Source organism: Salvelinus fontinalis, chromosome 19 (genome assembly GCF_029448725.1).
Source record: "Salvelinus fontinalis isolate EN_2023a chromosome 19, ASM2944872v1, whole genome shotgun sequence".
NCBI lineage: Eukaryota > Metazoa > Chordata > Actinopteri > Salmoniformes > Salmonidae > Salvelinus > Salvelinus fontinalis.
This window is the reverse complement of record NC_074683.1, coordinates 35,718,206-35,746,081: the sequence shown is the minus strand read 5'-3', so window position 1 is coordinate 35,746,081 and position 27,876 is coordinate 35,718,206. Positions and strand designations below refer to the sequence as shown.

General features: G+C 43.2%; 1 protein-coding gene across 2 annotated transcripts in view; it reads left to right on the top strand.

Annotated features, from left to right (window-relative positions):
* The first annotated feature begins 8,261 nt into the window (after positions 1–8,261).
* Positions 8,262–27,876, top strand: part of LOC129816670 (SH3 domain-binding protein 4) — an 82,814-nt gene continuing 63,199 nt past the window's right edge. Inside the window, exon 1 of one of the 2 annotated variants that reach the window (XM_055871430.1) lies at positions 8,262–8,398. The gene's annotated coding sequence lies outside the window, so the exon portion shown is untranslated. Of the gene's footprint in view, positions 8,404–27,876 lie in introns of both variants that reach the window. The other variant, XM_055871431.1, reaches the window with a different exon arrangement.

The window sequence follows — 27,876 nt, the reverse complement described above, 5'->3', positions numbered from 1 at the left end:
ACCACCTCTACAACTCCAGACCACCTCTACAACTCCAGAGCACAACTACAACTCCAGACCACCTCTACAACTCCAGAGCACCCCTACAACTCCAGAGCACCCCTACAACTCCAGAGCACCTCTACAACTCCAGAGCACCTCTACAACTCCAGAGCACCTCTACAACTCCAGAGCTCATCTACAAATCCAGAGCTCATCTAAAACTCCAGACCACCTCTACAACTCCAGAGCGCCTCTACAACTCCAGAGCACCTCTACACCACCTCTACAACTCCAGAGCACCTCTACAACTCCAGAGCTCATCTACAACTCCAGAGCACCCCTACAACTCTAGACCACCCCTACAACTCTAGAGCACCTCTACAACTCCAGACCACCTCTACAACTCCAGAGCTCATCTACAACTCCAGAGCACCTCTACAACTCCAAAGCTCATCTACAACTCCAGAGCACCTCTACAACTCCAGAGCACCCCTACAACTCCAGACCACCTCTACAACTCAAGAGCTCATCTACAACTCCAGAGCTCATCTACAACTCCAGAGCACCTCTACAACCCCAGAGCACCTCTACAACTCCAGACCACATCGACAACTCCAGACCACCTCTACAACTCCAGAGCACCTCTACAACTCCAGAGCACCTCTACAACTCCAGACCACCTCTACAACTCCAGACCACCTCTACAACTCCAGAGCACCTCTACAACTCCAGAGCTCATCTACAACTCCAGAGCACCTCTACAACTCCAGAGCACCCCTACAACTCCAGAGCTCATCTACAACTCCAGAGCACCCCTACAACTCCAGAGCTCATCTACAACTCCAGAGCACCCCTACAACTCCAGAGCACCCCTACAACTCCAGAGCACCCCTACAACTCCAGAGCTCATCTACAACTCCAGAGCTCATCTACAACTCCAGAGCACCCCTACAACTCCAGAGCACCTCTACAACTCCAGACCACCTCTACAACTCCAGACCACCTCTACAACTCCAGAGCACCTCTACAACTCCAGAGCTCATCTACAACTCCAGAGCACCTCTACAACTCCAGAGCACCCCTACAACTCCAGACCACCTCTACAACTCCAGAGCTCATCTACAACTCCAGAGCACCTCTACAACTCCAGAGCTCATCTACAACTCCAGAGCACCTCTACAACTCCAGACCACCTCTACAACTCCAGACCACATCGACAACTCCAGACCACCTCTACAACTCCAGACCACCTCTACAACTCCAGAGCACCTCTACAACTCCAGAGCACCTCTACAACTCCAGACCACCTCTACAACTCCAGACCACCTCTACAACTCCAGAGCTCATCTACAACTCCAGAGCACCCCTACAACTCCAGAGCTCATCTACAACTCCAGAGCTCATCTACAACTCCAGAGCACCCCTACAACTCCAGAGCTCATCTACAACTCCAGACCACCCCTACAACTCCAGAGCACCCCTACAACTCCAGAGCACCCCTACAACTCCAGAGCTCATCTACAACTCCAGAGCTCATCTACAACTCCAGAGCTCATCTACAACTCCAGAGCACCCCTACAACTCCAGAGCACCCCTACAACTCCAGAGCACCCCTACAACTCCAGAGCACCTCTACAACTCCAGACCACCTCTACAACTCCAGAGCTCCTCTACAACTCCAGAGCTCATCTACAACTCCAGACCACATCTACAACTCCAGACCACCTCTACAACTCCAGACCACATCTACAACTTCAGAGAACCTCTACAACTCCAGAGCACCCCTACAACTCCAGACCACCTCTACAACTCCAGAGCTCCTCTACAACTCCAGACCACCTCTACAACTCCAGAGCTCATCTACAACTCCAGAGCACCCCTACAACTCCAGAGCACCTCTACAACTCCAGAGCACCTCTACAACTCCAGAGCACCTCTACAACTCCAGAGCACCCCTACAACTCCAGAGCTCATCTACAAATCCAGAGCTCATCTACAACTCCAGACCACCTCTACAACTCCAGAGCACCTCTACAACTCCAGAGCACCTCTACACCACCTCTACAACTCCAGAGCACCTCTACAACTCCAGAGCTCATCTACAACTCCAGAGCACCCCTACAACTCCAGACCACCTCTACAACTCCAGAGCTCCTCTACAACTCCAGACCACCTCTACAACTCCAGAGCTCATCTACAACTCCAGAGCACCCCTACAACTCCAGAGCACCTCTACAACTCCAGAGCACCTCTACAACTCCAGAGCACCTCTACAACTCCAGAGCACCCCTACAACTCCAGAGCTCATCTACAAATCCAGAGCTCATCTACAACTCCAGACCACCTCTACAACTCCAGAGCACCTCTACAACTCCAGAGCACCTCTACACCACCTCTACAACTCTAGAGCACCTCTACAACTCTAGACCACCTCTACAACTCTAGACCACCTCTACAACTCCAGACCACCTCTACAACTCCAGAGCTCATCTACAACTCCAGAGCACCCCTACAACTCCAGAGCTCATCTACAACTCCAGAGCACCTCTACAACTCCAGAGCACCCCTACAACTCCAGACCACCTCTACAACTCAAGAGCTCATCTACAACTCCAGAGCTCATCTACAACTCCAGAGCACCTCTACAACCCCAGACCACCTCTACAACTCCAGACCACATCGACAACTCCAGACCACCTCTACAACTCCAGAGCACCTCTACAACTCCAGAGCAACTCTACAACTCCAGAGCACCTCTACAACTCCAGAGCACCTCTACAACTCCAGACCACCTCTACAACTCCAGACCACCTCTACAACTCCAGAGCACCCCTACAACTCCAGAGCTCATCTACAACTCCAGAGCACCTCTACAACTCCAGAGCTCATCTACAACTCCAGAGCACCCCTACAACTCCAGACCACCCCTACAACTCCAGAGCACCCCTACAACTCCAGAGCACCCCTACAACTCCAGAGCTCATCTACAACTCCAGAGCACCCCTACAACTCCAGAGCACCTCTACAACTCCAGAGCACCTCTACAACTCCAAAGCTCATCTACAACTCCAGAGCACCTCTACAACTCCAGAGCACCCCTACAACTCCAGACCACCTCTACAACTCCAGAGCACCTCTACAACTCCAGAGCACCTCTACAACTCCAGAGCTCATCTACAACTCCAGAGCACATCTACAACTCCAGAGCACCTCTACAACTCCAGACCACCTCTACAACTCCAGACCACATCGACAACTCCAGACCACCTCTACAACTCCAGAGCACCTCTACAACTCCAGAGCACCTCTACAACTCCAGAGCACCTCTACAACTCCAGACCACCTCTACAACTCCAGAGCTCATCTACAACTCCAGAGCACCCCTACAACTCCAGAGCTCATCTACAACTCCAGAGCTCATCTACAACTCCAGAGCACCCCTACAACTACAGAGCTCATCTACAACTCCAGAGCACCCCTACAACTCCAGAGCACCCCTACAACTCCAGAGCACCCCTACAACTCCAGAGCACCCCTACAACTCCAGAGCTCATCTACAACTCCAGAGCTCATCTACAACTCCAGAGCACCCCTACAACTCCAAAGCACCCCTACAACTCCAGAGCACCCCTACAACTCCAGAGCACCTCTACAACTCCTGACCACCTCTACAACTCCAGAGCTCCTCTACAACTCCAGAGCTCATCTACAACTCCAGACCACATCTACAACTCCAGACCACCTCTACAACTCCAGACCACCTCTACAACTCCAGAGCACCCCTACAACTCCAGAGCACCCCTACAACTCCAGAGCACCTCTACAACTCCAGAGCACCCCTACAACTCCAGAGCACCCCTACAACTCCAGAGCACCCCTACAACTCCAGAGCACCCCTTCAACTCCGGACCACCTCTACAACTCCAGAGCACCCCTACAACTCCAGAGCTCATCTACAACTCCAGAGCACCTCTACAACTCCAGAGCACCTCTACAACTCCAGAGCACTTCTACAACTCCAGAGCACTTCTACAACTCCAGAGCACCTCTACAACTCCAGAGCTCATCTACAACTCCAGAGCACCTCTACAACTCCAGAGCACCTCTACAACTCCAGAGCACCCCTACAACTCCAGAGCACCCCTACAACTCCAGTGCTCATCTACAACTCCAGAGCACCTCTACAACTCCATACTGTGTGAGGAGAAGTGAATGATCGGGACTCTTAAGTGTTGACTCTCTCCTTGCCTCATAGGGGGCAAGCAAAGCCTTGGGGATTCCTCAATCAATATTTAATGTTGTTTTTCAACATTTCACTCAAGGCAGGCCTTCTTTTATTGCGAAGCGATAACTCCTTTTATTACCATTTTGAAAAGTGTCCCAATATTATCTGCGTTAAAGCATGTCCACTGTCTCGCATACTACTTAGGCGAGAGGAGACTAAGGCTGTGTTTAAAAAGGCATCCCGATTCTTGATCATTTTTCCACTAATTGGTCTATGACCAATCACATCAGATCTTTTCACATCAGCTCTTTTTCAGTGCTTATCTGATTAGTCAAAAGACCATTCATCATGAAAAAAAAGATCAGATTTGGGCTGCCTGTCTAAACGCAGCCATACAGAAACTTTTGGAGGTTGTAGAATTATTTACACCGCAGCACTCAGTTCTAAAGGTAGGTATTGTGTGTGTGTATGTATGTGTGTGCGTGTGTGGCTATATTTTATTCTACAGTACCTTGTTAATGACCTAATTCAATTAGAGTAAAAGAGGAAGTGGAGAAAAGCACAATGTGTGTTGCTTATCAATGGCTGTGGAGAGGTTGGTGTTCCTGTTCTTTGTGTGGCTGCTTCCACCTTTTCTTTCAGACGTGCTACAGTAGTTTCCCTCTCTTAGGTTATGCCAGATGTAATTTTTTTTATGGACAGTTTTTTTTAAATGGCCATGTTTACAGTTGTTTTGATAGTTACCATTCACCACTTTGTCTTTTTGTTGTTGTTTTATATCCTCAAATTCAGCTATGCAATGTGCTATTAAATATACTACAGTATGGATGGACTGTCATTCGACAATTTACCAATTTCACACAAACAATCCTTTAACCTGTAGATGTTTACTCGCAGGACAAGAACCGATACCGAAAACTGAGTCCAACACTTAGACATGAGTGATGACACTCACAGTTTATGCTCCAACATAAGCAAAACCACAAACCAGTTTTGAGGACATGACAGAACATGTGCTCCCCACTGCGTTGTGTAATTCTGCCCATGCACATATTGCCCCTGAGCAGTTCCACCTCCTTGCAAGGGTCACAAGACAGAAGTAGATATGTATTATATTTATAAATATAAACTTGTCACGGTCGTCGTAATGATGAGACCAAGGCGCAGCGTGCATAGAGTTCCACATACTTTTAATAAAGAGAAACTCACTAAACAAAAACAATAAAGAACAACGAACGAACCGCTATACGAATAGTGCAGACAGGCAACTAAACATAGAACAAGATCCCACAAACACAAAAGGGAAATGGCTACCTAAATATGATCCCCAATCAGAGACAACGATAAACAGCTGTCTGATTGGGAACCATATCAGGCCAACATAGACATACAATACACCTAGATGACAACGCCCCTAGACATACAAAAACCCTAGACATACAAACTAGCGTACCCACCCTAGTCCCACCCTGACCTAACCAAAATATATAGAAAAACAGAGGTATCTAAGGTCAGGGCGTGACAAAACTGGATGGTTCGAGCTCTGAATACTGATTGGCTGACAGTCGTGGCATATCAGACCATAAACCACTGGTATGACAAAACTTTAATTTTTACTGCTCTAATTATATTGGTAACCAGTTTATAATAGCAATAAGGCACCTCGGGGGTTTGTGGTATATGGCCAATATACCACGGCTAAGGGCTGTGTCCAGGCACTCGCAATGCGTCGTACATAAGAACAGCCCTTAGCCGTGGTATATTGGCCACATACCACACCTCCTCAGGCCTTATTGTTTAAATAGGCATTGCTTACGGCTTTGCTAGTCATGAGGCTTTTACTCCAGTTGCTTATGGTCTGAGGCATGTGATGTTTGCAAGTTTTTATGTCACATCCACAAGTACAGTGAATTGCTCATACTAGTGTAAGTTGTTTCTGTATAACGGATTCATTAGCTCATCAATCACACAACTTCTATTAGATCAATCACACAACTGACAATATTTGAATCTGAAATGCAACAATTACTATGTGAAACAGGACTAAGATCAACTGGATATCAACTTGAATACCACACTCTCTCTGCCAAGGAAGACAGTTGTCCCACCCAGAAACGCTTCAATTGAATTGAATTTTGATTGAATTGGGCTTTCAGTCCGTAGAAATAGAATAAGTACATATCTATGCCTCAGACTTTACACAGGCTGCATCAGGTGTCTTCCTGTCTTTGTTCTGTGAGCTCAGTTTCATTGCTGGCGCATGCCTGCTGCTGTTGCATGTTTAAATAGCAGTTCTGTCACTCAGGATGTGGAGTCAGATAAGCAGCCAGGTCCCACTCTCTGGTTGATTAGACACTGGCTCCCAAAGCCAATTACTCAACACATCCCTAACTCTTTATCTATCAACCGACCCAGATTTTTTAAAACGTCATTATGATTTCAGCCACTAGTTTTGAAAGTGGTGCTCACGAGCCAAAAACCTTTTTTTTGTGTACTACGTTATCCAATTGTCTACCATGAGTCATCCAATTGTGTACTACGTCGTCCATTTTGTATGATATGTTACGTCCTGCAATTTTTAGCAATTCTTATTATATGTTATTGTATGCTGCTAATGTCTAGTTCATTAACCTACATGTCACATTGGTTTTGCAAACACCATTTGCATATGGGCAGACAAGCCTATTTTGCCAAATTGCAGCCTGAGGCGTCTGCAAATAGGTTCTGTTTGCTCCTAGGCATAAGCGAATGTCTGTGCTTGCATACTCCCAAAAAGGCCTTCACTTGCAAAATGAGAAAAAAAGGTAGTATTACTGGTTTATCCCTCTTGAGACACCATAGCAACAACACAGCCAGTACACTTCCTCTCTAAGAGAAATCAAGAAATCTGCAATTCATTTTCATGTTTTTGCCAAGGAGGTCTTAGTCGCAAAATTTTACATCCAGCTAAGATGTTTGTTGCAGTATTTCTCAAGTGAAAAAAGCTGCATGAAAACTAGTCGTCTCTCGTTGAATGACAACAAACACTTAATTGAAGAATCCTGTCCATAGTTCCCACTCTTACTGGGAGTAGTACTGTTGACCAATCACTGATGAAGGTGAGTAGACTTCGGCCATCGAACTTCGACTTGCCTTAAGAAAAAAATGTGGTGTGAGCAAACACCTGGTAAAAAACCCTGCCGAATACATAAACGAACAAAAAAGTCACAAAATGTGGTCATAATACTGTATATGCGCAAACTGTTTCGACTGGGAAGCAACAGGCTTTATAACCTCCCTTGTCTGTCAGACACAGGTTTGGCTCTGCATGCTTTTATCTTACCTCATTTGCACACACTGTATATAGACTTTTTCTACTATATTATTGACTGTATGTTTGTTTATTCCATGTGTAACTCTGTGTTGTTGTATGTGTCGAACTGCTTTGCTTTATCTTGTAAATGAGAACTTGCTCTCAATTAGCCTACCTGGTTAAATAAAGGTGAAATAAAAAAATATAAATACATGCCTGATCGGTAATCCGGCCATGGGTAGGCTACCCTTCCTTCCTACTATCCTCACTCCCACCTTCCCATAAACCCACTAATGGTTAGCAATAAACAATATCCTAGCCTACACTGCAAACAAATAGTCAAACTAATCAAGTATGTTATCTAATGGAATTACTTAAAACTTCCAAGAACCTGTTTCTTCTCCTCTCTTGCATAAAATACATGAATATTGGTTGGATGGTGTGATTCACTGAGAATAAAATGCAACCAGCCATTACCAAGACCAGTCATAGATAGGCTCTAGCTCCTGATAAAGTCCTGCTGTCCATCTGATTTTGACATTCAACGGGTCTGTTTATGAGAACTATATGCCTATTGATCTTACAAATCTCTTACGTGGTATTTTCAAACAGTGAGGTATGATGAGAATGAGAGTAGTAGGCCAGTCTATTAGATTTTTTAAAATGACATTACAGTACAGTGAAAAGTAATCTGAAACTCCTAAAATGACATCATATCCATATGAAACTACTCTGATCCATGCCCCTCCCTCGCGGTGACATCAGCAGGGTCCTGCTCTCGCTCTCTCTTCCCATCGCCCAAGATTCACAAAGGACTACAACTGGATAGTCGGAACTCGCAAAACTACGCTCGTTTGATGCATTTATTCCAAAGGATTTATTTAAGGGACTTTTACTAGGTGAGGTAAGATTTAAAAGTTCTTATTCCCATGTTTTCAAATGTTAAACTTATGCTCTCATCCAAACATAAGTGCTCGCGTCGACAAAACAGTTTGCATGATGTAGTTGCGTTCTCATAGTTTAGGAACCTCATTAGCTCATTTATGAATAACTTTTTTTTCAAAATCCAGAATGGAGACCGTAGTTGTGATGTTATTTTAATAGAAACTATTGTCATTTTAATGGTTGGATATTTTTACGAGCCGAAGGGGAGTGCAGCCACTTAGCTGACTAAAGGTGGGTGGGTTTTTCTGTCTTTGCGGTGCTAATTTGTAGCTCTACCTACATTGTTTCTTCTTACCACGTCATGCACCCTATAAATCACTATATCTCTCTGCCTCCACACAAGTTTTGCTGCCAATTATAAAAACAGTTTTGCCTTGAGTAATAGCAGTCATAAATTGTCGAAATTGTCTCCACTCTCCATCACCTATTGAACACAACAATTTAAAATGTTTTAAGAGTGGTGCATTCGTAACATTGATGTTATGCAGTGACAGTCGGTGCCGATCAAGATTAGGGAGGACGATTTGTTAATGATCATGGCCTTATTTCTATCACAATATATTGGATAACTGTCATTCATATTCCATTCACCCAGCTCAAGGCTACTCGAATATGCCATATACCCATCATGTGCTTGCTACAACCTAGCCTACAACTGAACGTTTATAATTTAGGTGAACAGGTCTAGAGATAAATTGGAGTAATCAAGGTGACACGATCAATAATGCCTTGTATACTCTTGCCTGTATCGAGCTGATCTTGTGTGTAAACATTAGTCCAAACAGTTAAAATGAGAGTTTCTATTGGACAAATTAATATAGGCCCCTCCCCGTTTCATTCCGTTTGCTTCTGTTTAAGAAACATTTTGCAACAGAATCGGTGGGAGAGAAATACACCCCTAATCATCTGCGTGCGCACACAGTTCTTTCATAGCAGCCACATTCAGCATCATCACTTTGGTCGATGTAAACTCAGCAAAAAAATAAACATCCTCTCACTGTCAACTGTGTTTATTTTCAGCAAACTTAACATGTGTAAATATTTGTATGAGCATAACAACATTCAACAAATGAGACATAAATTGAACAAGTTCCACAGACATGTGAGTAACAGAAATTGAATAATGTGTCCCTGATCAAAGGGGGGTCAAAATCAAAAGTAATAGTCAGTGTCTGGTAGAGGTCGACCGATTATGATTTTTCAACGCAGGTACCGATTATTGGAGGACCAAAAAAAGCAGATGCCGATTAATCGGACGATTTTTATTTTATTTATTTGTAATAATATCAATTACAACAATAGTGAATGAACACTTATTTTAACTTAATATAATACATCAATAAAATCAATTTAGCCTCAAATAAATTATGAAACATGTTCAATTTGGTTTAAATAATGCAAAAACAAAGTGTTGGAGAAGAAAGTAAAAGTGCAATATGTGCCATGTAAGAAAGCTAACGTTTAAGTTCCTTGCTCAGAACATGAGAACATATGAAAGCTAGTGGTTCCTTTTAACATGAGTCTTCAATATTCCCAGGTAAGAAGTTTTAGGTTGTAGTTATTATAGGAATTATAGACACTGGACACTGGACAGAGGAACTCCATACAAAATCAGCTGTTTCCAGCCACAATAGTCATTTACATCATTAACAATGTCTGCACTGTATTTCTAATCAATTTCATGTTATTTTAATGGCACCCTAGTTCCAGAATTAATTCAGTCAACTTTCACCCGGTGAAAAAATATGCCCGCTCAGATGAATCTGATTCCCTCATTCTGTTCTCTTTACTTTATCCAAGCTGCATTACAAATTATTAAGTTAAAAAAACATCAATGTACACACACAATGACAAAGCAAAAACAGTAATTCTTGAATTTTTGCTAATTTATTCAAACTCAAAAAAAAGATACCTTATTCACGTAATTATACCTGGGAGTATAATAATTAGCCTTTAAAGTGCGTACTTAAAATCTGCCTGCGGAACGGTATATAATCTCAAATGCTTTTCCGATCATACTGTCAGTCACCTTCAAGCTTCATAATTAGTACAAAATCTCTACAAATGTATTTTGCACAGCTGTTCATTCATCTTTATACAGTGAACAAAAATATAAACGCAGCATGTAAAGTGTTGATCCTATGTTTCATGGGCTGAAATATAAGATCCCAGAAATGTTCCATATGCACAAAAAGCTTATTTCTCTCATTTTGTGCACACTTTTGTTTACATCCCTGTTAGTGAGCATTTCTCCTTTGCCAAGATTATCCATCCACCTGACAGGCGTGACATATCAAGAAGTTGGTTGTACAGCATGATCATTACACGGGTGCACCTTGTGCAGGGGACAATAAAAGGCCACTCTAAAATGTGCAGTTTTTCCCACAACACACAACGCCACAGATGTCTCAAGTTTTGAGGGAGCGTGCAATTGGCATGCTGACTGCCGGAATGTCCACCAGAGCTATTGCCAGAGAATTTAATGATAATTTCTTTACTATAAGCCGCCTTCAACGTCGTTTTAGAGATTTTGGCTGTACGTCCAACCGACCTCACAACCGCAAACCACGTGTATGGTTGGCATGTAGGGTTATGGAATGGGCAGGCATAAACTACGGAAAATGAACACAATTGCATATTATCGATGGCAATTTTAATGCACAGAAATACTGTGCCAAGATCCTGAGGCCCATTTAAGGTATCTTTGACCAAAAGATGCTTATCTTTATTCCCACTCGTGAAATTCATAGATTAGGGCCTAATTCATTTCAAATGACTGATTTCCTCATATGAACTGTAACTCAGTAAAATCATTGAAATTGTTGCGTTTTAGATTTTGTTTCAGTATAAAATAAATAACTGATATCTTGGAGCAACATTAACCCATGTTTTTGCACAACACGGTGATCTATTTTAATAAATTAAAATGTTTTTCAGTTTGTGGGCCTGATAAGAGTCTTGCTCTTTTACTTGGACTGAAGTTCATATTGAATAATGCATGGACTTGGTTAGTCCGTGTATGTTTTATGTAGTCAGCCGGGGCAGAGCGTCTTAGTGCACTAACGGGTGACATGGAGATCAGTCGTTTTTTTCTTGACATTTTTTACTCCTTTTTTTTCTCCCCAATTTTTCAACGGGCTCGGGAGGCGAAGGTTGAGTCATGCATCTTCCGAAAACAGGACCCGCCAAACTGCACTTCCTAATACCCGCCCTCTTAACCCGGAAGCCAGCCGCACCAATGGTCACTTGTGTAATACCAAAGCCTTTGCCTACTTTCTGCTATTTCTCAGGTCACTTGTATAATACGAAGCCTCTGCCAAAGCATAACTAATTTTTCCATCTTTCAGAGCTCCCTCTTGAGTGACAAATGATTTAAATGGAGTTCATTGTGTGAGTGAATGTGCATGTGATTCTAGATAAGCTGCTCCCACAGTGAGAACGTGCCTCTCCGCACTCTCTCTCTCCTCACTCTCCCTGTGGACATTAGTGCTGGGTCCAGCTGGTTAGTTACACCGTCCTTTACAACAGAGGGCACGCTGGCACAATTGGAATCAGACAGGGCAGCTTTGTTGGCCCTGGGGCACCCTGGGACCCTGTCTGACTCATGGATAATAGCCACTTATTGCCAAGTGTCACTCATACTAGAGGTTTGGTTGGGTCATTCTGTATCATTCCATTCAGCATGGGTTGTAAGTGATTGTGTTCTCTAAGTGTTGAACAGTTCTAATCAACAGTGATTTCTTAAGATGGAGGAGGCCGATCCCTCTAGTGGCTTCTGTTTGATGGTGTCCATGTTTCTAGTGCCCATCTCCACAGGGGTGTATTGACTGGATTACATAGGCAACTTTTCTCTCAGCTTTATCTGTGTAACATTAACCCATCAGCTTTATTTGTGTAACATTAACCCATCAGCTTTATTTGTGTAACATTAACCCATCAGCTTTATTTGTGTAACATTAGCCCATCAGCTTTATTTGTGTAACATTAACCCATCAGCTTTATTTGTGTAACATTAGTCCATCAGCTTTATTTGTGTAACATTAACCCATCAGCGTTATTTGTGTAACATTAGTCCATCAGCTTTATTTGTGTAACATTAGTCCATCAGCTTTATTTGTGTAACATTAACCCATCAGCGTTATTTGTGTAACATTAACCCATCAGCTTTATCTGTGTAACATTAACCCATCAGCTTTATCTGTGTAACATTAACCCATCAGCTTTATTTGTGTAACATTAGCCCATCAGCGTTATTTGTGTAACATTAGCCCATCAGCGTTATTTGTGTAACATTAGCCCATCAGCTTTATTTGTGTAACATTAACCCATCAGCTTTATTTGTGTAACATTAGCCCATCAGCTTTATTTGTGTAACATTAGCCCATCAGCTTTATTTGTGTAACATTAACCCATCTGCTTTATTTGTTTAACATTAGCCCATCAGCTTTATTTGTTTAACATTAGCCCATCAGCTTTATTTGTTTAACATTAACCCATCAGCTTTATTTGTGTAACATTAGCCCATCAGCTTTATTTGTTTAACATTAGCCCATCAGCTTTATCTGTGTAACATTAGCCCATCAGCTTTATCTGTGTAACATTAACCCATCAGCTTTATCTGTGTAACATTAACCCATCAGCTTTATTTGTGTAACATTAGCCCATCAGCGTTATTTGTGTAACATTAGCCCATCAGCGTTATTTGTGTAACATTAGCCCATCAGCTTTATTTGTGTAACATTAACCCATCAGCTTTATTTGTGTAACATTAGCCCATCAGCTTTATTTGTGTAACATTAGCCCATCAGCTTTATTTGTGTAACATTAGCCCATCAGCTTTATTTGTGTAACATTAACCCATCAGCTTTATTTGTGTAACATTAGCCCATCAGCGTTATTTGTGTAACATTAGCCCATCAGCGTTATTTGTGTAACATTAGCCCATCAGCTTTATTTGTGTAACATTAACCCATCAGCTTTATTTGTGTAACATTAGCCCATCAGCTTTATTTGTGTAACATTAGCCCATCAGCTTTATTTGTTTAACATTAGCCCATCAGCTTTATTTGTTTAACATTAGCCCATCAGCTTTATTTGTTTAACATTAGCCCATCAGCTTTATTTGTGTAACATTAGCCCATCAGCTTTATTTGTGTAACATTAGCCCATCAGCGTTATTTGTGTAACATTAGCCCATCAGCGTTATTTGTGTAACATTAGCCCATCAGCGTTATTTGTGTAACATTAGCCCATCGGCGTTATTTGTGTAACATTAGCCCATCGGCTTTATTTGTGTAACATTAGCCCATCGGCTTTATTTGTGTAACATTAACCCATCGGCTTTATTTGTGTAACATTAACCCATCGGCTTTATTTGTGTAACATTTGCCCATCGGCTTTATTTGTGTAACATTAACCCATCGGCTTTATTTGTGTAACATTAACCCATCAGCTTTATTTGTGTAACATTTGCCCATCGGCTTTATTTGTGTAACATTAACCCATCGGCTTTATTTGTGTAACATTAGCCCATCGGCTTTATTTGTGTAACATTAGCCCATCGGCTTTATTTGTGTAACATTAGCCCATCAGCTTTATTTGTGTAACATTAGTCCATCAGCTTTATTTGTGTAACATTAGTCCATCAGCTTTATTTGTGTAACATTAGCCCATCAGCTTTATTTGTGTAACATTAGCCCATCAGCGGTATTTGTGTAACATTAGCCCATCAGCGTTATTTGTGTAACATTATCCCATCAGCTTTATTTGTGTAACATTAGCCCATCAGCTTTATTTGTGTAACATTAGCCCATCAGCTTTATTTGTGTAACATTAGCCCATCAGCTTTATTTGTGTAACATTAGCCCATCAGCTTTATTTGTGTAACATTAGCCCATCTGCTTTATTTGTGTAACATTAGTCCATCAGCTTTATTTGTGTAACATTAGTCCATCAGCTTTATTTGTGTAACATTAGTCCATCAGCTTTATTTGTGTAACATTAGTCCATCAGCTTTATTTGTGTAACATTAGCCCATCAGCGTTATTTGTGTAACATTATCCCATCAGCTCTTGGGTGTTCCAATTCTGAGTCTCGAATGTACAACCAGTGTTGTTGATAACCTCGAACATGCAGTGTCTTTTAGAAAGAGATTAGGAAGTGAAACCAGAGGCTACATTTCCCTTTGGATTCCAATGTTACCATGGCATTCCTCATACTTCATGGTGAGACTAGCAATGTGATGAGAATTCTACTGAAATGTCTGATTTTATAAAGCCTGCATTGACAGTTGGAAGACACCCTATTTTTTTTTATCGAAAGAATGATTCCTTTTCACTTCATCCCTTGTGCCAATTTACAATGAAATATTTATGTTCAAAGCTTTCAAGTGAATGAAGTGGAGAGGGATAGCCAAAGCTAGTAGAGGTTTTCCACAGCCATTTAATAAGGCATAATGCCAGTTTTAGACTCTTTGCATTGTGATACACAACCACAACATAGTTTTAATGCATCTTCAGTTAAAGTGTTGAAAGGAAATTGTATTTCCATGTGTGATTTGCAAGACAGACGTTTGCATGCATAGAAATGTCGGGCTATTAGACAAATGTTTACCAACCCATTCAAATCTCTTCACTGGCTGTAAACGAATCTTAGTACCATGTGAGACAGATGATGTCACTGAAGAATCTAGAATCTGATGCTGTCATCAGAATCAGTCAATGTACACAGTGAGGCTTCTGTTATGGTTCTCCGTCAACATTGGTCTTTGATTACATTATCTTTGACTGGCCAATAGTCAATAGAGCCACACATAGTGTCATGAAGAGTGTCTCTGTATTATGTTGGAGCTAAATTTGTAGAAGGTTGTATGGTCTCCTAGACCACCGTTTATCTGCAGGCTATAAGGACCACAGGGTGGTTATAAAACTCACGACACCGAGGAGTCTAGACCGCTGCTGAAACATTCACCTCTGGGATAACACCTATTCTTTAGTGCAGGGACCAAATCAAATACAACATGTGTGACCTTACAGTGAAATGCTTACTGACAAACCCTGAACCAACAATGCAGTTTTAAGAAAAATAAGTGTTTAGTAAAAAATAAAAATAACAAATGGTTAAAGTGCAGCAGTAAAATAACAGTAGCGAGGCTATATACAGGGGGTACCGGTACAGAGTTGATGTGTGGGGGCATCAGTTAGTCAAGGTAATATGTACAGAGAAAGTGACTATACATAGATAACCAGAGAGTAGCAGCAGCGTAAATGTGTGTGGGGGGGTTACAATACAAATAGTCTTGGTAGCCATTTGATTAGCTGTTCAGGAGTCTTCTGGCTTGGGGGTAGAAGCTATTAAGAAGCCTTTTGGACCTAGACTTGGCAATCTGGTACTGCTTGCCGTGTGGTAGCAGAGAGAACAGTCTATGACTAGGGTGTCTGGAGTCTTTGACAATTGTTAGGGCCTTCCTCTGGCACCGCCTGGTGTAGAGGTCCTGGATGGCAGGAAGCTTGGCCCCAGTGATGTACTGGGCCATACGCACTTCCCTCGGCAGCCGAGCAGTTTCCATACCAGGCAGTATGCTCTCGATGGTGCAGCTGTAGAACCTTTTGAGGATCTGAGGACCCATGCCATATCTTTCCAGTCTCCTGAGGAATAGGCTTTGTCGTGCCCTCTTCACGACCGACTTGGTGTGTTTGGACCATGATAATTTGTTGGTGATGTGGACACCAAGGAACTTGATGGCGTAGCAGTCAGATGTCCATTGTCCTCGTCTTGTCCCGTGTATATATATTTTTCTTCGCATATCTTTTTTATATATATTATTTTCTTCTTAAAAACTCAACTTCAAAACACTCTCCTGCAACCCACCTCACCAAATGTGGTGCGGATCTGTTTTTTTTCTTCCTCAAAAGTATTATTCACCTCGTATCCGAAATCTACAACAGAAGCTAACAAGCTAACCAGAAGTTAGCCAGCTCACAAGCTAACGTTAGTAGCTAACGTTAATAGTTCAGCTAACCACAGCTAGCGCTCATCAGCTATCCTTTAGCTCGGAAAACTATTGCCAGTTTTGTACAACGCGACTCAGACCAGAGCATACCAGACCTATTTTTCTCTCCATATCCCCGGATTTTTACCGCAAGCTCTGGACATTTACACCTGGATCTTGCAGCTAACTAGCTGCTATCCGAGTGACCATCGGCTAACATCAATTCCGGAGCAAACACCAATTATCCCGGAGCTAGCCAGCTGAAGAGTGCCATCAGCCACTTCTGGGCTACAATCACCTATCCGGACCCGTTTTACTGCCGATGCGGAGCCCCACCGGGCCTTCACGACTGGGATACCGACGTTATCTGCCAGAGGGAGTATTTCAACCGGCCCCTCCATCGCGACGTAACCTGAACGTCCATATACTAACTGCGGCCCGCTAATCGTTAGCTGTCTTGAGCATATCGGCTGCTATCTGAACAGGTCTATCGAACAATCTTCTTAGGCCACTATAACTATTTTGACAACTGGATTGGTCCCCTCTACCACACGGAACCCCACTAATCTACCGACGGAATTGCACGGCGTGGCTAAAAACAGACCTCCATCTTCTGCTAGCTTGCTACCCATGACTAGCTGTCTGAATCACGAAGCTAGCACCAGTTAGCAAACACAATTCTACAACTCACAACCTCTCTTTCGCCACCGCCATCCGGCTTGGATTCTCTGTCGACACGACCATGTCTGGTCTGCAGACAAATACCCCATCCGCTGTGCCCTCAACCGGCCTCCGTCTGAGCAGACCACCCCCCCGGGCTACTAACTTTAAACGCCGCGGGCTAGCTTAGTGGAGGCCTCACTACTTCATCTACGGCTGGCCCCTGGACACTATGATCACTTGGCTACATAGCTTATGCCTGCTTGACTGTCCATTAATTCACGGTACTCCATTCTGTTTATTTGTGTTTTATCTGTCGGCTCTGTGCCTTAACTCAGGATCTGTGTGTAGTTAATCCGACCCTCTCTGCCCAGTCGTCGCCATTTTTTACCTTCTGTTGCTGTGTTAGCCAACTAGCTGCTGTTATCTGACCTGCTGTTTTAGCTAGCTCTCCCAATCATGACCTGCAATCACTTTATGCCTTATTGTATGTCTCTCTCAAATATCAATATGCCTTGCATACTGTTGTTCAGGCTAGTTATCATTGTTTTGGTTTGCAATGGACCCCGTAGTTCCACTCTCCGTACCTCTGATACCTCCTTTGTCCCACCCCCCACACATGCGGTGACCTCACCCATTGAGACCAGCATGTCCAGAGATACAACCTCTCTTATCATCACCCAGTGCCCGGGCTTGCCTCCGCTGTACCCGTGCCCCACCATACCCTGGTCTGCACATTATGCCCAGAATCTATTCTACCACGCCCATAAATCTGCTCCTTTTATTCCTTGTCCCCAACGCTCTAGGCGACCAGTTTTGATAGCCTTTAGCCGCACCCTCATCCTACTGCTCCTCTGTTCCTCGGGTGATGTGGAGGTAAACCCAGGCCCTGCATGTCCCCAGTCACCCTCATTTGTTGACTTCTGTGATCGAAAAAGCCTTGGCCTCATGCATGTCAACATCAGAAGCCTCCTGCCTAAGTTTGCCTTACTCACCGCTTTAGCACACTCTGCCAACCCTGATGTCCTTGCCGTGTCTGAATCCTGGCTTAGGAAGGCCACCAAAAACTCTGAGATTTCCATACCCAACTATAACACTTTCCGTCAAGATAGAACTGCCAAAGGGGGAGGAGTTGCAATCTACTGCAGAGATAGCCTGCAAAGTTCTGTCATACTTTCCAAGTCTATGCCCAAACAGTTTGAACTTCTAATTTTAAAAATTAATCTCTCCAGAAATAAGTCTCTCACTGTTGCCGCCTGCTACCGACCCCCCTCAGCTCCCAGCTGTGCCCTGGACACCATCTGTGAATTGATCGCTCCCCATCTAGCTTCAGAGTTTGTTCTGTTAGGTGACCTAAACTGGGATATGCTTAACACCCCGGCAGTCCTACAATCTAAGCTTGATGCCCTCAATCTCACACAAATCATCAAGGAACCCACCAGGTACAACCCCAAATCCGTAAACATGGGCACCCTAATAGACATTATCCTGACCAACTTGCCCTCCAAATACACCTCTGCTGTCTTCAATCAAGATCTCAGCGATCACTGCCTCATTGCCTGTATCCGCCACGGGTCCACGGTCAAACGACCACCACTCATCACTGTCAAACGCTCCCTGAAACACTTCTGCGAGCAGGCCTTTCTAATCGACCTGGCCCGGGTACCCTGGAAGGATATTGACCTCATCCCGTCAGTTGAGGATGCCTGGTCATTCTTTAAAAGTTACTTCCTCACCATATTAGACAAGCATGCTCCGTTCAAAAAATGCAGAACCAAGAACAGATATAGCCCTTGGTTCACTCCAGACCTGACTGCCCTCGACCAGCACAAAAACATCCTGTGGCGAACTGCGATAGCATCGAAGAGCCCCCGTGATATGCAACTGTTCAGGGAAGTCAGGAACCAATACACGCAGTCAGTCAGGAAAGCAAAGGCCAGCTTTTTCAAGCAGAAATTTGCATCCTGTAGCTCTAACTCCAAAAAGTTCTGGGATACTGTAAAGTCCATGGAAAACAAGAGCACCTCCTCCCAGCTGCCCACTGCACTGAGGCTAGATAACACGGTCACCACTGATAAGTCCGTGATAATCGAAAACTTCAACAAACATTTCTCAATGGCTGGCCATGCCTTCCACCTGGCGACTCCAACCTTGGCCAGCAGCGCCGCCCGGCCCGCTGCTACTCGCCCAAGCGTCCCCAGCTTCTCCTTTACCCATATCCAGATAGCAGATGTTCTGAAAGAGCTGGAAAACCTGGACCCATACAAATCAGCTGGGCTTGACAATCTGGACCCCCTATTTCTGAAACTGTCCGCCGCCATTGTCGCACCCCCTATTACCAGCCTGTTCAACCTCTCCTTCGTATCATCTGAGATCCCCAAGGATTGGAAAGCTGCCGCTGTCATTCCCCTCTTCAAAGGGGGAGACACCCTGGACCCAAACTGTTACAGACCTATATCCACCCTGCCCTGCCTAGCTAAGGTCTTCGAAAGCCAAGTCAACAAACAGATCACTGACCATCTCGAATCCCACCGTACCTTCTCCGCTGTGCAATCCGGTTTCCGAGCCGGTCACGGGTGCACCTCAGCCACGCTCAAGGTACTAAACGATATCATAACCGCCATCGATAAAAGACATTACTGTGCAGCCGTCTTCATCGACCTGGCCAAGGCTTTCGACTCTGTCAATCACCATATTCTTATCGGCAGACTCAATAGCCTCGGTTTTTCTAATGACTGCCTTGCCTGGTTCACCAACTACTTTGCAGACAGAGTTCAGTGTGTCAAATCGGAGGGCATGTTGTCCGGTCCTCTGGCAGTCTCTATGGGGGTACCACAGGGTTCAATTCTTGGGCCGACTCTTTTCTCTGTATACATCAATGATGTTGCTCTTGCTGCGGGCGATTCCCTGATCCACCTCTACGCAGACGACACCATTCTGTATACTTCCGGCCCTTCCCTGGACACTGTGCTATCTAACCTCCAAATGAGCTTCAATGCCATACAACACTCCTTCCGTGGCCTCCAACTACTCTTAAATGCTAGTAAAACCAAATGCATGCTTTTCAACCGTTCGCTGCCTGCACCCGCACGCCCGACTAGCATCACCACCCTGGACGGTTCCGACCTAGAATATGTGGACATCTATAAGTACCTAGGTGTCTGGCTAGACTGCAAACTCTCCTTCCAGTCTCATATCAAACATCTCCAATCCAAAATCAAATCTAGAGTCGGCTTTCTATTCCGGAACAAAGCCTCCTTCACTCACGCCGCCAAACTTACCCTAGTAAAACTGACTATCCTACCGATCCTCGACTTCGGCGATGTCATCTACAAAATAGCTTCCAATACTCTACTTAGCAAACTGGATGCAGTTTATCACAGTGCCATCCGTTTTGTTACTAAAGCACCTTATACGACCCACCACTGCGACCTGTATGCCCTAGTCGGCTGGCCCTCGCTACATGTTCGTCGTCAGACCCACTGGCTCCAGGTCATCTACAAGGCTATGCTAGGTAAAGTGCCGCCTTATCTCAGTTCACTGGTCACGATGGCTACACCCACCCGTAGCACGCGCTCCAGCAGGTGTATCTCACTGATCATCCCTAAAGCCAAAACCTCATTTGGACGCCTTTCCTTCCAGTTCTCTGCTGCCTGCGACTGGAACGAATTGCAAAAATCTCTGAAGTTGGAGACTTTTATCTCCCTCAACAACTTTAAAAATCTGCTATCCGAGCAGCTAACCGATCGCTGCAGCTGTACATAGTCCATCTGTAAACTACCCACCCAATTTACCTACCTCACCCCCATACTGCTTTTATTTATTTACTTTTCTGCTCTTTTGCACACCAGTATCTCTTCTTGCACATGATCATCTGATGATTTATCACTCCAGTGTTAATCTGCTAAATTGTAATTATTCGACTTATTGCCTACCTCATGCCTTTTGCACACATTGTATATAGATTCTCTTTTTCCTACCATGTTATTGACTTGTTTATTGTTTACTCCATGTGTAACTCTGTGTTGTTGTCTGTTCACACTGCTATGCTTTATCTTGGCCAGGTCGCAGTTGCAAATGAGAACTTGTTCTCAACTAGCCTACCTGGTTAAATAAAGGTGTAATAAATAAATAAATAAAAAGCTCTCAACCTTCTCCACTACAGCCATGTCGATGAGAATGGGGGCGTGCTCATCCTCCTTTTCCTGTAGTCCACAATCATCTCCTTAGTCTTGATCACGTTGAGGGATAGGTTGTTATCCTGGCAACACACGGCCAGGTCTCTGGCCTCCTCCCTATAGGCTATCTCATCATTGTCGGAGATCAGGCCTACCACTGTTGTGTTGTCAGCCAACTTAATGATGGTGTTGGAGTCGTGCCTGGTCGGCAGCCATCTCCTCCAGCGCCTTTCTTTCAATCATCAATCATCACCCCAACCTACGTCCCCGATATCTCTTTCTCATGTGAATCACGGGGACTTGGGCCTTGTCTGGTGTCTGAAGTAGATCCTTCTCACCCGACTCGTTAAAGAAAAAATCTTTGTCCAGTACGAGGTGAGTAAAGGCTGTGCTGATATCCAGAAGCTCTTTTGGTCATGAGATGGCAGAAACATTATGTACAAAAAAAAAACACAATAGCAGAATTGGTTAAGTGCACGTAAAACGGCAGCCATCTCTTCCAGCGTCTTTTTTTCAATCATCATCTTTTTCTTGAGTGGATGGTCGGGGTGCCGGAACATAATATATTTTTACACTGCAAATTGACCGCAAGAAGTGTGAACAGATGTAATATTTGAGTAAAACACAATACTTTCAAACCAATTTTGATTATATTTGGGAACATTGTTCTGCGTAAGGTGGCGTCTTTCGGATGGGACGTTAACGGGTGTCCTGACTCCGTGGTTATTCAAAATCCCATGGTGCTAATTGTAAGAGTAGGGGTGTTCACCTTGGTGTCATGGCCACCTAATCATCCCCCTCGTTCCTAATTGGCATTAACAAGTATCACTCCTCACCTCTCCACCTGATAGCTGATGTGTGGTGAAAGTTCTGGCACAAAAATGGTCGCTGTGAATCACCCAAGTGGGTGCTACACATTGATGGTGGACAAGGTGAGTTTCCCCCTACAATATAAAGGGCTTTAAGTACCTCAGTTGGTAGAAAAGTGCTGTGCAACAAAATGCAAATTAATTACTTAAAAATCATACAATGTGATTTTCTGGATTTTTGTTTTAGATTCCGTCTCTCACAGTTGAAGTGTACCTATGTTAAAAACTACAGACCTCTACATGCTTTGTAAGTAGGAAAACCTGCAAAATCGGCAGTGTATCAAATACTTGTTCTCCCCACTGTATATCTCTCTATTATGTGTGGAAATACTTGGGAACAGATTTCCTAAATTAAATCCATTGGACGTGATTTCCTGGTGTCTTACACTCTCTTTTATGTCCAACTATGAACATTTTACAGTTTGTTTTTTTTCTGCTCAGAGAACTTGGGGGGCCAAATAAAACCATGCGCAGGCCAAATTCGGCCCACAGGCCACCAGTTGGGAACCCTGCTTTACTGCATGCTTTCAGTAGATTTGTGGTAGCCAAAGATAATCAGGTTTCAGGAAGACTGGTTACAATGGATTTCAAGTGAGTTTATTAATATTATCAACTTTTTTGCCATATTCCATAGATTTTTAAAAAACTTCTCAATATTGGCTTGCAGTTTATTTTTAATTTGCAAGAGCTGAGAACAATGCACAGTCAAGCTGAGTCACAGTTGAAGTCAGGGGATGTTGGGGAGGAGACAGTGAGGCGCATGGGGGATCTGGCTGCCCCTCATCACAAAGGCATTTCCTTCTTGTTGCTGCTCCTCAGGCATGTCCTGTTCATGAACAGCCCTCCTTAGACATAGAGGCAAGAACCTCCTCTGTTCCAATGTACTAGGGATGGACATTTTGAAATTATTTCACTATTCAAACAGTATCATAGTATTTTTTTCGGATAGCCGGATAGTTGAAATGCATGTTTTAAAGACATGTTTATTTTAATTTTTTACTTCAATGGGGGCTTGTTTGCGCCACTCAGTAGAGGTGATGCACGCAGCTTGTTGTTAGACTAGCGCAAGTTAACCTATTGCAGTGACAATGTAAACAAGCTTTAACAAGATAAGTGTGAAAAGTGTTTAGGCTACCGGCACTGGTGTAAAGTACTTAAGTAGCAATACTTTAAAGTACTACTTAAGTAGGTTTTCGGGGTATCTGTACTTTTTGACAACTTTTACTTCACTACATTCCTGAAAATATTGTACTTTTTACTCCATACATTTTCCCTGACAACCAAAAGTACTCTTTACAGTTGGAATGCTTAGCAGGACAGGAAAATTGTCAAATTCAAGCACTTATCAAGAGAACACTGCCTCTGGCCTGGCGGACTCACTAAACACAATTGCATCTTTTGTAAATAATGTCTGAGTGTCGGAGTGTGCCCAGGGCTATCCATACATTTTAAAAACAAGAAAATGGTGCTGTCTGCTTTGCTTAATATAGGGAATTTTAAAATATTTATACTTTTACTTGTATTTTTTAATACTTAAGTATATTTAAAACCAAATACTTTTAGACTTTTACTCAAGTAGTATTTTACTGGCTGACTTTCACTTTTACTTGAGTAACTTTCTATTAAGGTATCTATACTTTTACTCAAGTATGAGAGTTGGGTACTTTTCCACCACTGGCGCACTCATAACTGATTGTTTTATTAAAATGTCTAATGTCATGGTCTATCCTTGTATGTCACACAGATAATTACATTTTAAGCGAAGCATTTATTTAAATAGGCCTCTGTTTTTTCAACATTTTTTAAAATGAATACTCTCGCAAGTAATCAAATACTAACGTCTGTTCAGATATTGAAATAACGGTGCCCATCCCTACTCTGGACTGTATGCCAAAGAGAATATGAACCCAAATCTCTAAGCTATCAATATCCTTTTTCTTACCACAGGGTGCAAGCTTGTACTGTGCCTGTCCTGTGTCTTTGGCCTTGAACACAAATATACTACAATTGTAATGACAATTTTCAGCATTCGTCTCTTCCTGTACACACACACACACACTGCCCCATAATGTTCTGAGAATGTTCCCCACTCCTCTAGCTACAGACAGTTTCTCTTCCTGTACACACACACACACACACACTGCCCAATAATGTTCTGAGAATGTTCCCCACTCCTCTAACTACAGACAGTTTCCCTTCCTGTTGAGTGGTACACTTTACATTACACAGTGATCTGCAGTACAACAGCAAGAAAGTGGCAGTCCATTTTCATGATATTAAAACTAGCGTTTGGAAGTTGTTACTCACGCTCACTCACTTTTACAGCTGTGATGACCAGTGATGTCTGGTAACCTCCTCGGACAGCCAGCACTGCCACACTTGTCTGATGTGCACGGTCATTCCCAAAACAGGACAGCAGCAGCTCAAGCCTTAGGTTGAATTAATAACACCACAACGACGGTAGTACTTTACATAAAAAATATACTGTATGACATACAGTTGGAGTCGGAAGTTTACATACACTTAGGTTGGAGTCATTAAACTCGTTTCTCAACCACTCCACAGATTTTTTGTTAACAAACTATAGTTTGGCAAGTAGGACATTACTATGTGCATGACACAAGTCATTTTTACAACATTTGTTTACAGACAGATTATTTCACTTATAATTCACTGTATCACAATTCCAGTGGGTCAGAAGTTTACATACACTATGTTGACTGTGCCTTTAAACAGCTTGGGAAATTCCAGAAAATGATGTCATGGCTTTTGAAGCTTCTGATAGCCTAATTGACATATTTTGAGTCAATTGGAGGTGAACCTGTGGATGTATTTCAAGGCCTTCCTTCAAACTCATTGCCTCTTTGCTTGACATCATGGGAAAATCAAAAGAAAACAGCGAAGGGAAAAAAAAAAGTGAGGACCTCCACAAGTCTGGTTCATCCTTGGGAGCAATTTACCTGAAGGTACCACGTTCATCTGTACAAACAATAGTACGCAATTATAAACACCATGGTACCACGTAGCCGTCATACCGCTCAGGAAGGAGACGCGTTCTGTCTCCAAGAGATGAACGAACTTTGGTGCAAATCAATCCCAGAACAACAGCAAAGAACCCTGTGAAGATACTGGAGGAAACGGGTACAAAAGTATCTATATCCACAGTAAAACGAGTCCTATATCGACAACCTGAAAGGCCGCTCAGCAAGCAAGAAGCCACTGCTCCAAAACCGCCATAAAAAAGCCAGACTACGGTTTGCAACTGCACATGGGGAAAAAGATCGTACTTTTTGGAGAAATGTCCTCAGGTCTGATGAAACAAAAATAGAACTGTTTGGCCATAATGACCATTGTTATGTTTGGAGGTAAAAGGGGGAGGCTTGCAAGCCGAAGAACACCTTTCCAACCGTGATGTATGGGGGTGGCAGCATCATGTTGTGGAGGTGCTTTGCTGCAGGAGCGACTGGTGCACTTCACGAAATAGATGGCATCATGAGGCAGGAAAATTATGTGGGAATATTGATGCAACATCTCAAGACATCAATCAGGATGTTCAAGCTTGGCCGCAAATGGGTCTTCCAAAAGGACAATGACCCCAAGTATACTTCCAAAGTTGTGGCAAAATGGCTTAAGGACAACAAAGTCAATGTATTGGAGTGGCCATCACAAAGCCCTGACCTCAATCCGAAAGAAAATGTGTGGGCAGAACTGAAAAAGCGTGTGTGAGCAAGAATGCCTAAACTTTATAAATGTTTTTATTTCACCTTTTATTTAACCAGGTAGGCTAGTTGAGAACAAGTTCTAATTTACAACTGCGACCTGGCCAAGATAAAGCAACGCAGTGCAACACAAACAACAACACAGTTACACATGGAATAAACAAACATAGACAATATTACAATAGAACAAGTCTATATACAGTGTTTGCAAATGAGGTAGGATAACGGAGGTAAGGCAATAAATAGGCCTTAGTGGTGAAATAATTACAATAACGCAATTAAACACTGGTGTGATAGATGTGCAGAAGATGAGTATACAAGTAGAGATACTGGGGTGCAATGGAGCAACATAAATCAAATTGATAACAGTATGGGGATGAGGTAGTTGGATGGGCTAATTACAGGTGGGCTATGTACAGGTGCAGTGATCTATGAGCTGCTCTGACAGCTGGTGCTTAAAGTTAGTGAGGGAGATATGAGTCTCCAGCTTCTGTGATTTTTGCAATTTGTTCCAGTCATTGGCAGCAGAGAACTGAAAGGAAAGGCGGCCGAAGGAAGAATTGGCTTTGGGGGTGACCAGTGAGATATACCTGCAGGAGCACATTCAACGGGTGGGTGCTGCTATGGTGACCAGTGAGCTGAAATAAGGCGGGGCTTTACCTAGCAAAGAGATATAGATGACCTGGAGCCAGTGAGTTTGGCGACGAATATGAAGCGAGGGCCAGCCAACGAGAGCATACAGGTTGCAATGGTGGGTGGTATATGGGGCTTTGGTGACAAAATGGATGGCACTGCGATAGACTGCATCAAATTTTATGAGTAGAGTGTTGGAGGCTATTTTATAAATGACATCGTCGAGGATCGGTAGGATAGTCAGTTTTACGAGGGTATGTTTGGCAGCATGAGTGAAGGATGCTTTGTTGTGAAATAGGAAGCTGATTCTAGATGTAATTTTGGATTGGAGATGCCTAATGTGAGTCTGGAAGGAGAGTTTACAGTCTAACCAGACACCTAGGTATTTGTAGTTGTCCACATATTCTAAGTCAGAATCATCCAGAGTAGTGATTTTGGGCGGGCGGGCAGCGATCGGTTGAAGAGAATGTATTTAGTTTTACTTGCATTTAAGAGCAGTTGGAGACCACGGACGGAGAGTTGTATGGCATTGAAGCTCGTCTGGAGGTTAGTTAAGACGGTGTCCAAAGAAGGGCCAGAAGTATACAGAATGGTGTCGTCTGCGTAGAGGTGGATCAGAGAGTCACCAGCAGCAAACCTGACTTTTACACCAGCTCTGTCAGGAGGAATGGGACAAAATTCACCCAACTTATTGTGGGAAGTTTGTGTAAGGCACCCAAAACATTGACCCAAGTTTAACAATTTAAAGACAATGCTATCGAATACTAATTGAGTGTATGTAATCTTCTGACCCACTGGGAATGTGATGAAAGAAATAAAAGCTGAAATAAATAATTATTTCTTAGTTCTGCCATTTCACATTCTTAAAATAAAGTGGTGATCCTAACTGAATTTCTACTAGAATTAGATGTCAGGAATTGTGAAAAACTGATCTAAAATGTATTTGTATTACTAATGCGATACGCACAAGTGAAATCTCATCACTGGACCGCTCTGTCCATCTGGTGTCCGTAAACATTTTTGGAGCACAGTCTGTCAGGGATGCAGTGCCACTGTCAATAGGGAGCCAACAATGAGCCAACAGAATGTACCCTCCAACAGAAGAATAGCTCTACATGGAACGTTAACCACATCACCTTGGTATATGAGTCTATATCCTGTGTGGAGGGTGATGGGGGACTATGTCAAGGGCCTTTAATTTCTAAATCAAATAGCAAGATGATACTTAGTATGACCTTAAAACATTTCCTTATGGCTTAGTAGGCCCCCCCCCCCCCCCCCCCCCCGGCTTAAACTGTAATGGGTTAGTCATGGTGTCTGAGTCCAAATCCTGTGTGGAGGATGATGGAGAATTGAGAATAGCTTTATACCTGGAGACATACT